This window comes from Ptychodera flava (assembly GCF_041260155.1).
Source record: "Ptychodera flava strain L36383 chromosome 3 unlocalized genomic scaffold, AS_Pfla_20210202 Scaffold_27__1_contigs__length_13241970_pilon, whole genome shotgun sequence".
Taxonomy (NCBI): domain Eukaryota; kingdom Metazoa; phylum Hemichordata; class Enteropneusta; family Ptychoderidae; genus Ptychodera; species Ptychodera flava.
The window spans coordinates 5,744,664-5,758,219 of NW_027248281.1; the positions used below are offsets into that span (position 1 = coordinate 5,744,664).

Genomic DNA, 13,556 nt, shown 5'->3' on the forward strand with positions numbered 1-13,556 from the left:
TTGACACTTAAAACCAACAATGAACACAAGTTGTGATATTTTCTCGTCCTTAGGTAAACTCTTTCATCGATGCTATGTCACTTCAAGTTCGTTTCTTCCTAACTACGATAGCAGACGAAATATTGACATCACATCTGCAGTCGTCTGCCTATTTCCTAAGATTCGCATTCCTGTTAAGATGTTGTAATTTTAACGACTTAGCAGAACACTGGTAAGTACTTGTAGTTATAGTCATATTGTAATCTTAGGTTTGTGAACTCCAAAGGTCAATTAAACCTTCAAATAAGAGGTCATATAGATGACTCTTTAGAAAACGATAGTGTATTTTCTGTCACACACGGTAGACAAGCTACTATTATTTCAAAAGGGAAAGTGAGCTACATAAACTGATTTATGAAAAACCTTAAAGTTTGAGTGATGACTTGCCACGCAACTATCTAGCGCTCTGTTGTTGCCAGTATTTTTCCGAAGCTGTGACATTCCTTAGAAATGTCGGTCTGATCACGTGATACGGTCAAAAGCCTGCTGCAAAATGTTCTTCAGCACAGCTCTTTATAATCTTACGAGGCAAACTTCATAGAAGTAACAAATGTGTTAAGTTCCCTGAATTTGAAAGTTTGTTATTTTATAATCATACGAGAGAAAAATACGATGAATCGTTCCAAAAACACGTGAAAGATTCCAAACTTTCAAGTTCCACCATTTGAAACTTTGAAGATTGAATTAATGTAAAATGTGAACATGTTTCAGAAGTCGTACGCTGATCCTTATCGACATGTAAATGTTAACTAGGACATAATTTCACGACGACAGAGAAACCATCACAAACTGTACATATAAATTATGTAAATTAGCAAGCAACAAAGATCGAAACCACTAAATTCACTAGCACCCCAATCGTAAAATTAAAACCGAACTATTTCGTCGCATAAATTCCAATTTCTTTTCATAATGTTCCATCTTTCCTTCTCTGTTGATTCTTTCAAATTAGGCTATGATACTTTCAAACTTCTAAACCTGACAAATAATTTGGCACGCCAACAAAAATGTTCGTTTTTAGTCAAGTCCTATGTATTCTACTTCTTGCCATTATCGCAGTCCCTGTATCCATTTTGCCATTATGTAATAAATTTGTTAAACTTTGATGTGTTATTTCTGTTAAGCATAAAAGATGCATTATCCGATATTTACCGCAGGGTTTCTGGGATTGATAATTCTGTTTCCGTCCAGTTATGACAGCAGATGCCGCAATTAATTCCCATGATTTGCAAACCCTCCAATGGCTGTGTTCTGCAGCGTGGGTGGAAAAACAGGTATAGCAGCGCATGTGCGTCTTTGCGACTACATGCAAACTGTCACTGACCTTGCTGATGTCCTAGAGGCTAAAAGTTTAGGCAGTGTCTAAAACGATTACAGTTTATTTGTCGTCTAGATATTATTGTCATCATTGAATCATTTTCAAACAGCCAATCAGCCATAGTGTTGCCCTAGTTTCAGACTTTCTTATCATAAGTTACTGTATATAATTAAAATCTACCAATCAGATTTAACCGTAGGGCGGCCACTGTACATCAACAGAAATAGTTTTCTATCACACCAACGGAAGCGAAATAAGTTTACAGAGGAGTCGACAATGCAAAAAATATAAACCTACGTCATAATACGTTTCATGGATGCCAATTTACACACTTTTTTCATATAAGTGTATATTGCTTACGATAGGTCTAAGAAAATTAAAATGGAATGCTTAGTTGTCAACACAACATAGCCTTTTACAGGGAGCTCTTTATATTGGCCAATTAACGCCTCTATAAATGCATGCTTCGTGCAATCGATGGGTGGACTGAGAGAGAGAGAGAGAGAGAGAGAGAGAGAGAGAGAGAGAGAGAGAGTCTGTTTGATGATTACATTGTTTGACATGACAAAATCCAATGCCTAAATCGGATGTAAAGCGTTCGAATACCGTGAAATGGCCCCGCTCACGATAAATCCAGAATTTCAAACGCATGAAAAACAAGTCTGGCAATCTTATTAGACGGTGGACGAGACTTGACATGGCACTTACGCATCGTCAATGTTAATATGAATCTAAGTTGTGCATTGTAGGCATTGCACTTCAGATTAACAAAAGTTTTCAGACAAATCTGAGGAGACTTGGTGTGTTTTTAAAACCATAGATTCGCAAAAAAACAACACATCTGTCATCGTGAACACCGTAGTACCAGTACACGACCATTTCCATTCCCGCCAACGATAACATATCGATAAACATGTAAAAGTAATTATAACGCTTTTCGTAAATCTCGCATTGATATTTTATAGGGGCAAGGGTATGTATGAGAAAAACCTTGCATATCGTGTGCCGAGTCGCATTTCATTTCACTAGCAATAATTCATGGTGTGTATGTCATCAGGGCAACCCTTCGTCGACAAGCACATAACAAGTTTTCCGAAATTTCTTGCCAAGGCTTATGTGGATGATCTCATTTTTTCACCATGCATTTTCTGCACGACAGCTAACTTCCATGCATATAGCCGTGTCTGTTCGTTTTCGCGATAGCTTGTTATGAAGGATAGCTTGATAAAGCCGGAGTGTGTGACTGAGATACAGTGTAATCATTTCGCGCGGACCAGCTGCCTGTTCTTGTTTAACCATAGGCTACATATTATGCTGGGCGGGCGTTGTCTTATTCCATGAAGCAGAATAACACCGTTTTATGAAGAAATTACACTAGGGGCTTCAAACTGAACGCTCAAATGGAAAACAAAATACAACAGCAGTATCTTACCTCAGTCATATATAAGCTTAGTAGCTTCCCTGGGTCTTTCCATAATTATCAAATCAATTGGTGAACAAAAATCCTTAAAAATGATCAACAAATTGCACTGCTTTACATAAGATATCCATGAAATTTTTATTTGACTTTACTCTCTCTCTCTCTCTCTCTCTCTCTCTCTCTCTCTCTCTCTCTCTCTCTCTCTATATATATATATATATATGTATATACGATGTATGTACAATTACACATACAAATATATATGTAGAACTATATAATATGTATACATGATGCATGTGTGGATGTATGTACATACACATATTCATAAACACGCTCACACACATATATATTATGTGTGTGTATACATAACTATAAATACATACACGGATACACACAGAGAGACTGTCAGACATACTATGGAGCAGACAGACAGCACAGATGAGATGGTATTTTGCACTTTGCTGCAGCGATAGTTCAGGCAAAAGTAATACCTATTGTCTTTCAATCTGGATATACCAAATATCTTATTACAGGAAGATACAATTTCTTCAGATATCCTAGGTGTTGAATACGAAGACGGCTTTACAGATAGGGGATCAGCTTTCTCTCTCTCTTTTTAATACAGGGACAGAATTGTTTCCGTGTAGAGTGCATTCACGCGTGTATCTTATCAGAAATAGTGATCGAATCAAAAGCACTCCGTTTGCTTTCAGTGTGCAGTGTTTGGTCTTTTAGCCTTTCCAATAACATGGAACTGATGCCCGCGATTAATCAAACCGCATCGCACGACATGTCAAGAGAAATCCGTGGCGACTTTCATACCACCTCGTTGTCATGGCAACTCCTACATTTTAGCCGATCGGCACACTGAGACGAAAGATGTTGCCACGGCAACTCTCGATTTCTTTCTCCCATGCATGAAATTATTTTGTTCGCGTTCTGTAGCTATAAAATCATGAACGGAATGTATAAATGGAACATTTTCATCTCCATAGTTACGACGAGTGCTATATCACATGCCATGTGCCAAATATTAGGGCCGACTTTTTGTGTACTTTGGATCGAGTCGGACAAGAGTCTCATTCAAAACCACCTTGAATTCATACATCTCAAGCTATGAAAGAAATAACTACAACTTACAATGGGTTTTGATGGCTTGGCAGGTAGGGGGTTGGCGTTTACAATGTGATACTTCTTGGTTTTAAAGCTGCTTAAACAGAGGTCACATAATATTAATCTCCCAGTGCAGTGTCTCTCTGACTGTGTGTCTCTTTCATTGTTTTGTAAATAGGCACAGGTGGTTTATATTTCTTGATCTGTGTCGTAAGGCGGCACAACCTGAAAATTGTCAGGTCGGACTCTTCCTCAACTTTCCGATTTCTATTTCCCTCCATACTACTACCTCCCTCATTTTACCCGTCTTTATCATTCTTTGGACGTTTCTCCTTTATTACACAAGGTTAATCTGACTGTTGTAGTTCCAATTCATTTGTTTTTCATCAGTGTATAAAAGCTCTGTTTTATCGACACAATGCTGGCTTTTCTATGCCATATGTGCTTGACCTTTTCCCATCTAAAATTCAATCAAACGTATCAACATTCATACCTTCATACCTAGTGTAAAAGAGCGACTGTATGTTAAAAAGAACGAAATACAGAGAGGTGCTGCACGTGGATGTTGCATCAAATGACTTACATTTGCAATTTCGCTTGTCAGAATTTGAGACGGTCTAAATTAGAAATGTGTGTTTTTCGCTTAGCCTTAACTTGCAAATATGGAGTTGATACCGTGATTCTAATAACAATCTATCATGATGGCATTCATGGGAATCGTGACAAAACTGTACGTGATGCTCGACTGTGACTTGATATCAAGCTAGTAGTCACGTGACAGAAATTACGTAATAGTTTCGAAATTCAGTGTGACAAAAGCCCAAAGGTATCTGGAATGAAACTGCTAGAATATGACTTGCTTTCGCAAGTATAATACATGTTATTCCGCATTTGGATACGTTTCCGTTCACGTCAAAAGGTTTACGGTGTTGGTTTGGTTTTTTATGCCACCACCGTGAAGAACCGCTGATGTTCACAAAGCAATAGAGCGTTGTATATCACTATCAAAGCCATGCTTTGACTTCTGAGCTTTTGGAAACCACAGTATGTAGAAGAAAATCGGTTGCTTAATGAAACTTTGCATATGAAGTGTCTTAAATACAGCACATGTACATAAAGAACAATTGCAACAAAAAGCTATTGCACGGAAACATGTCGATCTGTCCGATTTACATGCCACTGAAATTTTTTAACGAGCTGTTCTAAAATTTTGCAAACCGGTAATTTATTAATCCAAAAATACAAAAAACTGACTTCAAGAGTTTATCGTATATGTTAATGGACAAGACAGGTCTCTCAGTGTTCATATCTGGTAACGAAATCGAACTCGTTATCATAAGATTGTGAATAAATATTATATATTTGGATCACGATAAGATAGTGCGTTCTGCAAAGGGTTTCATGCGACAAGATCTATTCAACCAACATACATTTGTTACCTGTTTCTTTTTTGCCCTCGATTCCTCGAACTGGTAGTTACATCTATGTCGCCATGGAAACGTGGCTTTTGTTTGTCGATGGAACAGTAATACACAGGTGGAGAGAGTAGCTATGGCCGGGGGAGTTATTGTCTTCCATCCAGGGTTTTGAAAAATGATTGATTGGGGAAGCGACCTTTGCTATCTTATCACTATTGTACGAAAGGCGTCGATGAATCGTGCGACATCATGTGCATTGACTGTGATGGATAAACGGGTAGATGGGTGGGTAGGGAAGGCAAATAGGTATGTAAATTGGTGGGCGGGTAGAAAGGAAGGTAAGAATGTATGTAGATAGACGAGAAGATAGGAAGGTAGTTAAGCAAGGGTTAGGATGGAGGTGCATAGGCAGGTGGAGTGGAAGGCAGCTAAGGGGATGAAAATGACAAGTCGAAGGCAGGTCGGGCGTGCTTATCAAATTATTTCTGCAAGTCATTTACAAACTGTCGATTATTGGTGTTAGAAACCAAACTGTCTTTTTTCTACTGGAATAATAATGAACATGCGATTAAATTGGCCGTGCACCAGGAATGTATAAGATCAAAGCCAAGCACAGTTGATTGATATTTTGGATGCACTCGTCGAGAAATTACTGTCATCTGCACCAGCTCTGCTATATCCATTTGCGCGACGGACGTTCAAGCTATTATGTCAACTTATGCATATAAAGTAAGCCATATAATTATTTTTCAAATGTGGTAATTTACGATTACTAACTTGTTTATAGATATCAAGCAGTAAGAAAAATATGCAGTTACTGGTAGAGTTTTGTCATATGAAGTATATTTGTATTTCTGCCTTTGGAAATCTGTGATATTTTGACAGCCTTTTTGTTTATGCTAATTATTTCAAATTGCCCAAAGCTGACACTATGTTGGTAACTTTTTCATTCAATTTGATGGTATTGACAAGCGAAATCCAATTTGAAACAAACTTACGAAGCTAAAACAAGGTTGAGTGAAACAAGTGGACTTGACTGCCGGACTATCCGCGCTGTTTATCTTTATATTTCTGTTGATTGCTGCGGTAGATGCAATTATTGCTAAGTCGCTAGATATCACCTCGTCTGCAATCGATGTCTTTCGAATACTAAAATATTAGAAAGGACATTTACGAGACAACGTTAATCTGCCCCAGACAATCTCAGAGAGGAAAAAGGATAAAATACAAAATACAACGACAGAGGTTACCTTCAGCAGGTTCTAGTTCAGGATAAGAATATTAATCGGTTGAACAAGTGCTTGACTGCCAAGAATTTACCAGCGGTTGAAATCGACTTCAACCGGGCCAGTGTCATCATCTTGTATTAAATTGTAGTTTATATAATTTTATTCTACGATGAGATGCTATGGTATCCATCTCCTAGCATATTTAATTGTCAATGAATACTTAGCTAATCCTTTGATTGAGTAAATCGATCACATCAATGAGAGGTGAGACTTTTCATCCAAAAACAGACTGTGTTGGTGACAGAGTGTCTGTAGTGTTAAATGCAAGGGATGTTAGAAATCGACGTAAACTATGCACAAAGTGTATAACTTGTAATCCCTACACTTGACTCACGTCCTGACACGAATCGCCTTTTTTCGATGAAGAACGCTGAAGGGCTTGCTTGAAGATCCATGTTAGATACGGCAGCATCAGAAGAGAATATTTCGCGCGCCCCTCCCCACTTTCTCTCTCTCTCTCTCTCTCTCTCTCTCTCTCTCTCTCTCTCTCTCTCTCTCTCTCATGTCGTTTCAAATATATTTATCTATCTTATTTCTTGGTGCGATTTCGTAACAAATCAGGCATGAGTGTATTCATTATGCTATTTTCCATTTACACGCTATTCACATGTCTTTTTTCTTACTATATATTACTTGCTAAAAGCACACCAAAATTGCACGCATAATAGGCGAGCGGCAGACTCACCTATTTTTCACACTTAATGTACCCACCTTACATACGGCCACATCATACGTCATTTGAAAGCTTATTATCTGTACTTCAAGAATATTGACGATGTGGAGCTGCCAAGTAGGGCCATACCTCCCTAATTTGCATAATTCACACGGGTATTCAATTTGCATAAATGCGATATAAAATTAGAAATTTCATTGTTAACTACTCTAAACATACTTTTAAACTATCGAGTGATATATCAAATGAAAGGTATTTGCCTGTGGAATACAACATGGTTATTCAAAGATATATTTAAATTGATTTCACTGAAATATTTCCATATTTATTGTGAAATAATTATTTTCCCCTTTTGAATAACAATATTTTAAAAAATTTAACACATGCAGCCACATCAAACAGCCACATCATACGTCATTTGAAAGCTTATTATCTCTACTTTATGAAAATGGACAATGTTGAGCTGTTTAGAGGGCCATAGCCCCTAATTTACATAATTTACACGGGGGCCCAATTTGCATAAATGCGATGTAAAATTATAAATTTACTGTTAACTTCTCTAAACATACTTTTAAACTATCGAGTGATATATCAAATTGAAGGTATTTGCATGTAAATACAACTTTGATATCCAAGACATATTTACATTGATTCCATTAAAGTATTTTCATATTTATATTGAAAAAATATTTTTCATTTTTGAATAACAATATTTTAAAATTTTAATGCATACAGCCACATAATACAGCCACATCATACGTCATTTGAAAGCTTATTATCTGCACTTCAAGAAAATTGACAATGTTGAGCTGTCAAGTTCGGTCATAGCTCCTAATTTGCATAATTCACATGGGTACGCAAACTACAGGATTTGATATAAAATTAGGAATTTATTAACTACTCTATGCATAATTTAAACTATCAAGTGATATATCAAATGAAAGGTATTTGCATGTACAACACAAAATAGATACCCAAAGAGATATAAAAATGATTTTGTTGAATTCTTTTCATAATTATATCGAAAAATATATTTTCCCCTTTTGAATAACGATATTTAAATAATTTTTACACATACAACTACATCATACAGCCACATTATACGTCAGTTGAAAGCCTATTGCCTCTGCTTCATGAAAATTGACGATATGCAGCTGCAAAATACAGCCGTAATTCTTTAATTTGCATAATGCACATGGGTACCTAATTTGCATGAGTCCGATATAAAAATATAAAAATCCATTGTTATGTAGTCTTCACTTACTTTTCAACTATCGAGTGATATATCAAATGAAAGGTATTGGCATGTAGAATAGAAATATGAAATTCAAAACACGTATCTTAAATATTCTTATTGAATATTTTTATTCAAATCGCGATATCTTGACTTATTTTTAATATGCATAAAATTGTGTAGTAAATACGAATAATGCCCGCACTATGCAAAATAAGAATAAAATATATACAAAATAAGAATAATTTAGCTACACACAGAACAAATATCGCTCTGACTGAGATTCAGAGACAATGTATGACTTTCATTGGAATCCAGCACGAGCTTAATAAATTCATATCAAACATAAAAAATGCATCCTACTCTGAAATGTTGAAAGCTCTTCTCAAAAAATCACATCTTTAGACCTCATTAACTATGAAGGTCATCGATGCATCAAATTAACATTCTCGACTTAAGAACACACACGTACAACCAACAGATACCAGATTCCAGTTTATGCAATCAAACGGCAATATTCAAGGATTTGTGAAAGGCGAAACATTACAATACATTAGAACAGTTATGCCACAACAATATGATACAAAATGCAATATTTTTTTGAGATGAAAGTAATCAAGTATAAATAAAGAGTAAAAGTAATTCTAGATCTTGTTTGATTATTACGAACTTAAAACAATCGGATGACATTTAATTGTTATTCGATTTTCATTGAATTACCTTCGAAACCTTGGAATCGCAAAAGTAAAAGGGAACCAAAACATTTTCAGGTCCCCTATAGGCAGATCACCAAACTTTCAAGTTTTCCCTAACTATCCCTCAAAATTTCGATTCCACCCGAATTCCTCCGCCCCTCACCACCATTATTTGTGAACGTAGCCTAATCACATACATATGAAACAGAAATATAAGCGTTACACCTATGCCAAACAAACCTACAACAGCTCAGATCTCCGATTCACTTGAGCATCCAAAAACACAACCGGACCGAAATGGTAGACATTCTATAGCTTCCTTACTTGAACAAACTTAACTTCAGTAAAACAACGTGGTCAATAGTGCACACGTTTCACCAACCGAAAATGAATTTTAAGTGACTGACGAAGACAACTCTATTCTCGAAAGGTAGCATCAAAGGATTGCAGTGTTACAGTAGTCTTTCCACTCCAGTGCGGGTTCAGGGCAGGATACGTAGATTAGGGGTACGTCTCGCTGCAAATCAACACTTTACACAAAACCGCCAACATAACATACACAAAATTCAAACTAGAATAAGATATGAACGATGTGTGGAGTTTGCTTTCTCTTATTACACTGTCACCAGTTGTGTCTGCTGTCAAATTTATCTTCCATGCACAAGGCAGATATAATGTGGCAACCCTTTCACTCATGACAAAACTGTTTAAGAAGAGGATGATGAATTTGTAGAATTACTAGATGAACTGGAAATGCATGACACTGTATCGGCATGAATGACTTGGATCATGAATTATGCCATAACTTTGACTACAGCTTACTCTCACATATTGTTTCGGCTACAGAGTTACTTTTCAACAACTACACTAGTGTCGTTTGGGATCTTTCTTTATGTTTGAACTTAATAGTAATTAGTGATATTTTCCCAACACATCTTTAGGAAAAAATGTCGGCGTTCAAATCATTAACCATATATGTTAAACTATAGTCAAAAGTAGTTAAACAGTTTAAATTCACTCGGATGGAAATAAGTACAGCAATGGTGTAAAGTAACGTCATGCAAGTGCAAGCAATAGATCATGATGGGTTCTCTATGATTGTGTCATATGAATGATGAAGATATGACATCAGCAGGATTAGTTTATAACAATTAATATACAGCAAAGAAAAAACATCATCAAAATCTCCTAGGTGTTCATCAGTTATTTACCAAGGCGACATACAGTTCCGGGGATTTGAAAACAATACAGTCAACTGCCTTGGTTCCCCAAGCAGTACTAATCAGGTGCCACCTGGTATATATATATATATATATATATATATATATATATATATATATATATATATATATATATATATATATATATATATATATATATATATATTATATATATATATATATATATATATATATTATATATATATATATATATTAGTGCTGTTGCCTTGGTTACAACATTACAAGAACATGTTGGCATACTTGAGTAACATTAAAAGGTTTTCATATGCTGTGAATGGGTACACTCTCTGACCTATAAAAACTATACATCGGTATCGGATAATGATGCAGACAAAAGAGCTATTCATATGTTTTGAAACATACATTAAACCAACAAAATATTCATTTCCAGACCTCATTTCAGTTGTTTGTTCTCCGTGTTCTATGCACTCTTCGCACATCAAAATGCATGTGGTTGCATTGATACTGCTGTTAAAATTTTTAAAATACCGTTGTTCAAAAGGGGAAAATAACTTTTTTCACTACAAATATAAAAAATATTTCCGTAAAACCACTTTGTATATCTCTTTGGATGTTAATTTTGTTTTTTACATGCATACTTTTCATTTGAAATATCACTCGATAGTTGAGAAGCGTGTTTTGAATAGTCAATGAATTTCCAATTTTATATTACAGTTATGCAAATTGCTTACCGGTGTAAATTATGCAAATTTAGGGATACGGCCTTACTTGATAGTTCAACATTGTCAGTTTTCTTGAATAAGAGATAATAAGCTTTAAAATGAATATGATGTGGCTGTATGATGTGGCTGTATGTGATGAAATATTTATATTATTGTTATTCAAAAGGGGTAAGTATTATTTTCAATATAAATATGAAAATATTGCTGTGAAACCAATTTAAATATCTCTTTCGATATCTATTTCATATTCTACATGCAAACACCTTCCATTTGATATATCACTCGATAGTTTAAAAGTATGTTTAGTATAGTGAACAATGAATATGTAATTTATATTGCATGGATGCAAATTCGATACCCTTGTAAATAATGCAAATTAGGGGCTATGGCCGTACTTGACGATTCAACATTGTCCATTTTCATAAAGAAGAGATAATATGCTTTCAAATCATGTATGATGTAGCTGTATGTTGTGGCTGTATGTGTTAAAATGTTTAAAATTTTGATATTCAAGAGAGGAAAATATAATTTTCAATATAAATATTAAAATATTTCAGTGAATCAATTTTAACATGTCTTTGGATACCAAAGTTGTATTCTACATGCAAGTACCTTTCATTTGACATATCACTCGATAGTTTAAAAGTATGTTTACAGTAGTTAACAGTGAATTTTCTAATTTTATATCGTACTTATGCAAATTAAGTAACGTGTGAATTATGCAAATTTGGGGGTTATGGCCCGATGTGTTAGCTCCAAATTGTCAATTTTCTTAAAGTAGAGATAATAAGCTTTCAAATGATGTATGATGTGGCTGTGTGCTGTGGCTGTATGTTTTAAAATTTTTAAAATATTGTTATTCAAAAGGGGAAAATATTGTTTTCCAGTGAACATGAAATATTTCAGTGAAATCAACTTAATATCTTTTTGAATATCCATTTTGTATTCTACATGGAAAGGCCTTTCATTTGATATATCACTCGATAGTTTAAACGTATCGTTAGAGAAGTTATCAATAAATGTCAAATATTATATCACATTTATGCAAATTGGGTACCCTTGTTAATTATGCAAATTAGGAGGTTATGGCCCTACTTGGCAGCTCCACATCGTCAATTTTCTTAAAGTAGAGATAATAAGCTTTAAAATGACGTATGATGTGGCCGTATGTAAGGTGGGTACATTAAACTCCTAAAATAAGGCCCTTTTTGTGGATTCGCCGCTCGCCTATAACACGCGAAAATGGAACACTTATAACACTTACTTACGGAGAATGAATTGACAAGTTCTCGGAAATAACACACCTCTGCAGTCGCGTTGCCGTGTTGTCAGTGAGCAGGTAGCTCAAATTAAGCTCCTACAAGTAGTCGTGGATACAATGACAGCTAAAATCACGTCCACTCAACTCTACGTGACGTAAATATCTAAGAGAAAGAAGAAAATCCGAAGCAAATTGGTCAAAAAGAGCTTATGATACAGGAATTATGATAGCATCGGAGGCTTATTTATCAATGATCCTGGTTTATACTGACAATATAGTGGGCCAAGAATGAGCAGTTGGTGTATTGCCCGTGTTAAAGTACTTTGTCCTGACCGACGAAACAAATGCCATGTTCTTATAGTAGCATGTAAGAGTTGTCCGTGACTGGAATACTGATCGTGATGTGTTCAGGGAATGTCACAGATGAAATCGTGTTAAGACGCAAAGTTTTGATGTTTAGTGTTTATAACAGGTTGAGTTCAAACTTATGCATTCAATGCATGAAATCAACAAAAATTGTAATTGAATTTTTAACTGTAATGTCAAAGGGTTAATACCTGTAAACTCTTATTATAGTTTCATTAATTTTTGTTCTATAAACAATTTCATTTTCTTCTTCTCCCAATGCAGTGTTGAATTTCAATTTTTCCATTGGCAACGCAGCTAATGGTGAGTAATATTTCATCATTGTAGTGACATAAATTCTAGTCCGGACTTGAATTCTTGTGATAACAATAATTTTGACATTAAATGCACATGCGATGGCAAATTAACAGTTATGGTATTTTGACATGATTTAGAGGAAAACACAAAGCTGACAAGAAATACATCAGAAATAGTTAAAAATACACCAGAATTTACAATTTATTAAACTTCACCGCAACATAACACACAAACTGTAGCGATGTACGTCCATAGTCATTATTTTGTGGTTATTGGTAGTGTAGCACTGTTCTTTGTAAAGCTTTATGATGTTTCGAAACCGTGTTGTAACTTCTGAGTTTGGTTGGACGTAAAAACGTTTAACCATTACCGCAGGACCGTTGAACTTCAGTTAAAAGTAATCTGCAGTGACGATTGTTCAGTTAGCAAAAACTTCAACAAGAGTGGCTGTTTAGTATATACTCTTGAGTGTACGGTATTTGTTTTAAAATGTGATCACTGATGCTATT

At 35.3% G+C, this 13,556-nt stretch overlaps 1 protein-coding gene and 1 long non-coding RNA gene across 4 annotated transcripts in view; both read right to left on the reverse strand.

Annotated features, from left to right (window-relative positions):
- The window catches only part of LOC139126325 (uncharacterized), a 426,578-nt gene that overhangs the window by 373,168 nt on the left and 39,854 nt on the right, over nt 1–13,556 (reverse strand). The window lies entirely within an intron of this gene.
- The window catches only part of LOC139126451 (allatostatin-A receptor-like), a 179,713-nt gene that overhangs the window by 137,826 nt on the left and 28,331 nt on the right, over nt 1–13,556 (reverse strand). Inside the window, exon 2 of one of the 2 annotated variants that reach the window (XM_070692506.1) lies at nt 12,392–12,547. The exons of the other annotated variant lie outside the window; for it this stretch is intronic. The gene's annotated coding sequence lies outside the window, so the exon portion shown is untranslated. The remainder of the gene's footprint in view (nt 1–12,391; nt 12,548–13,556) is intronic. 2 annotated transcript variants of the gene reach the window in all.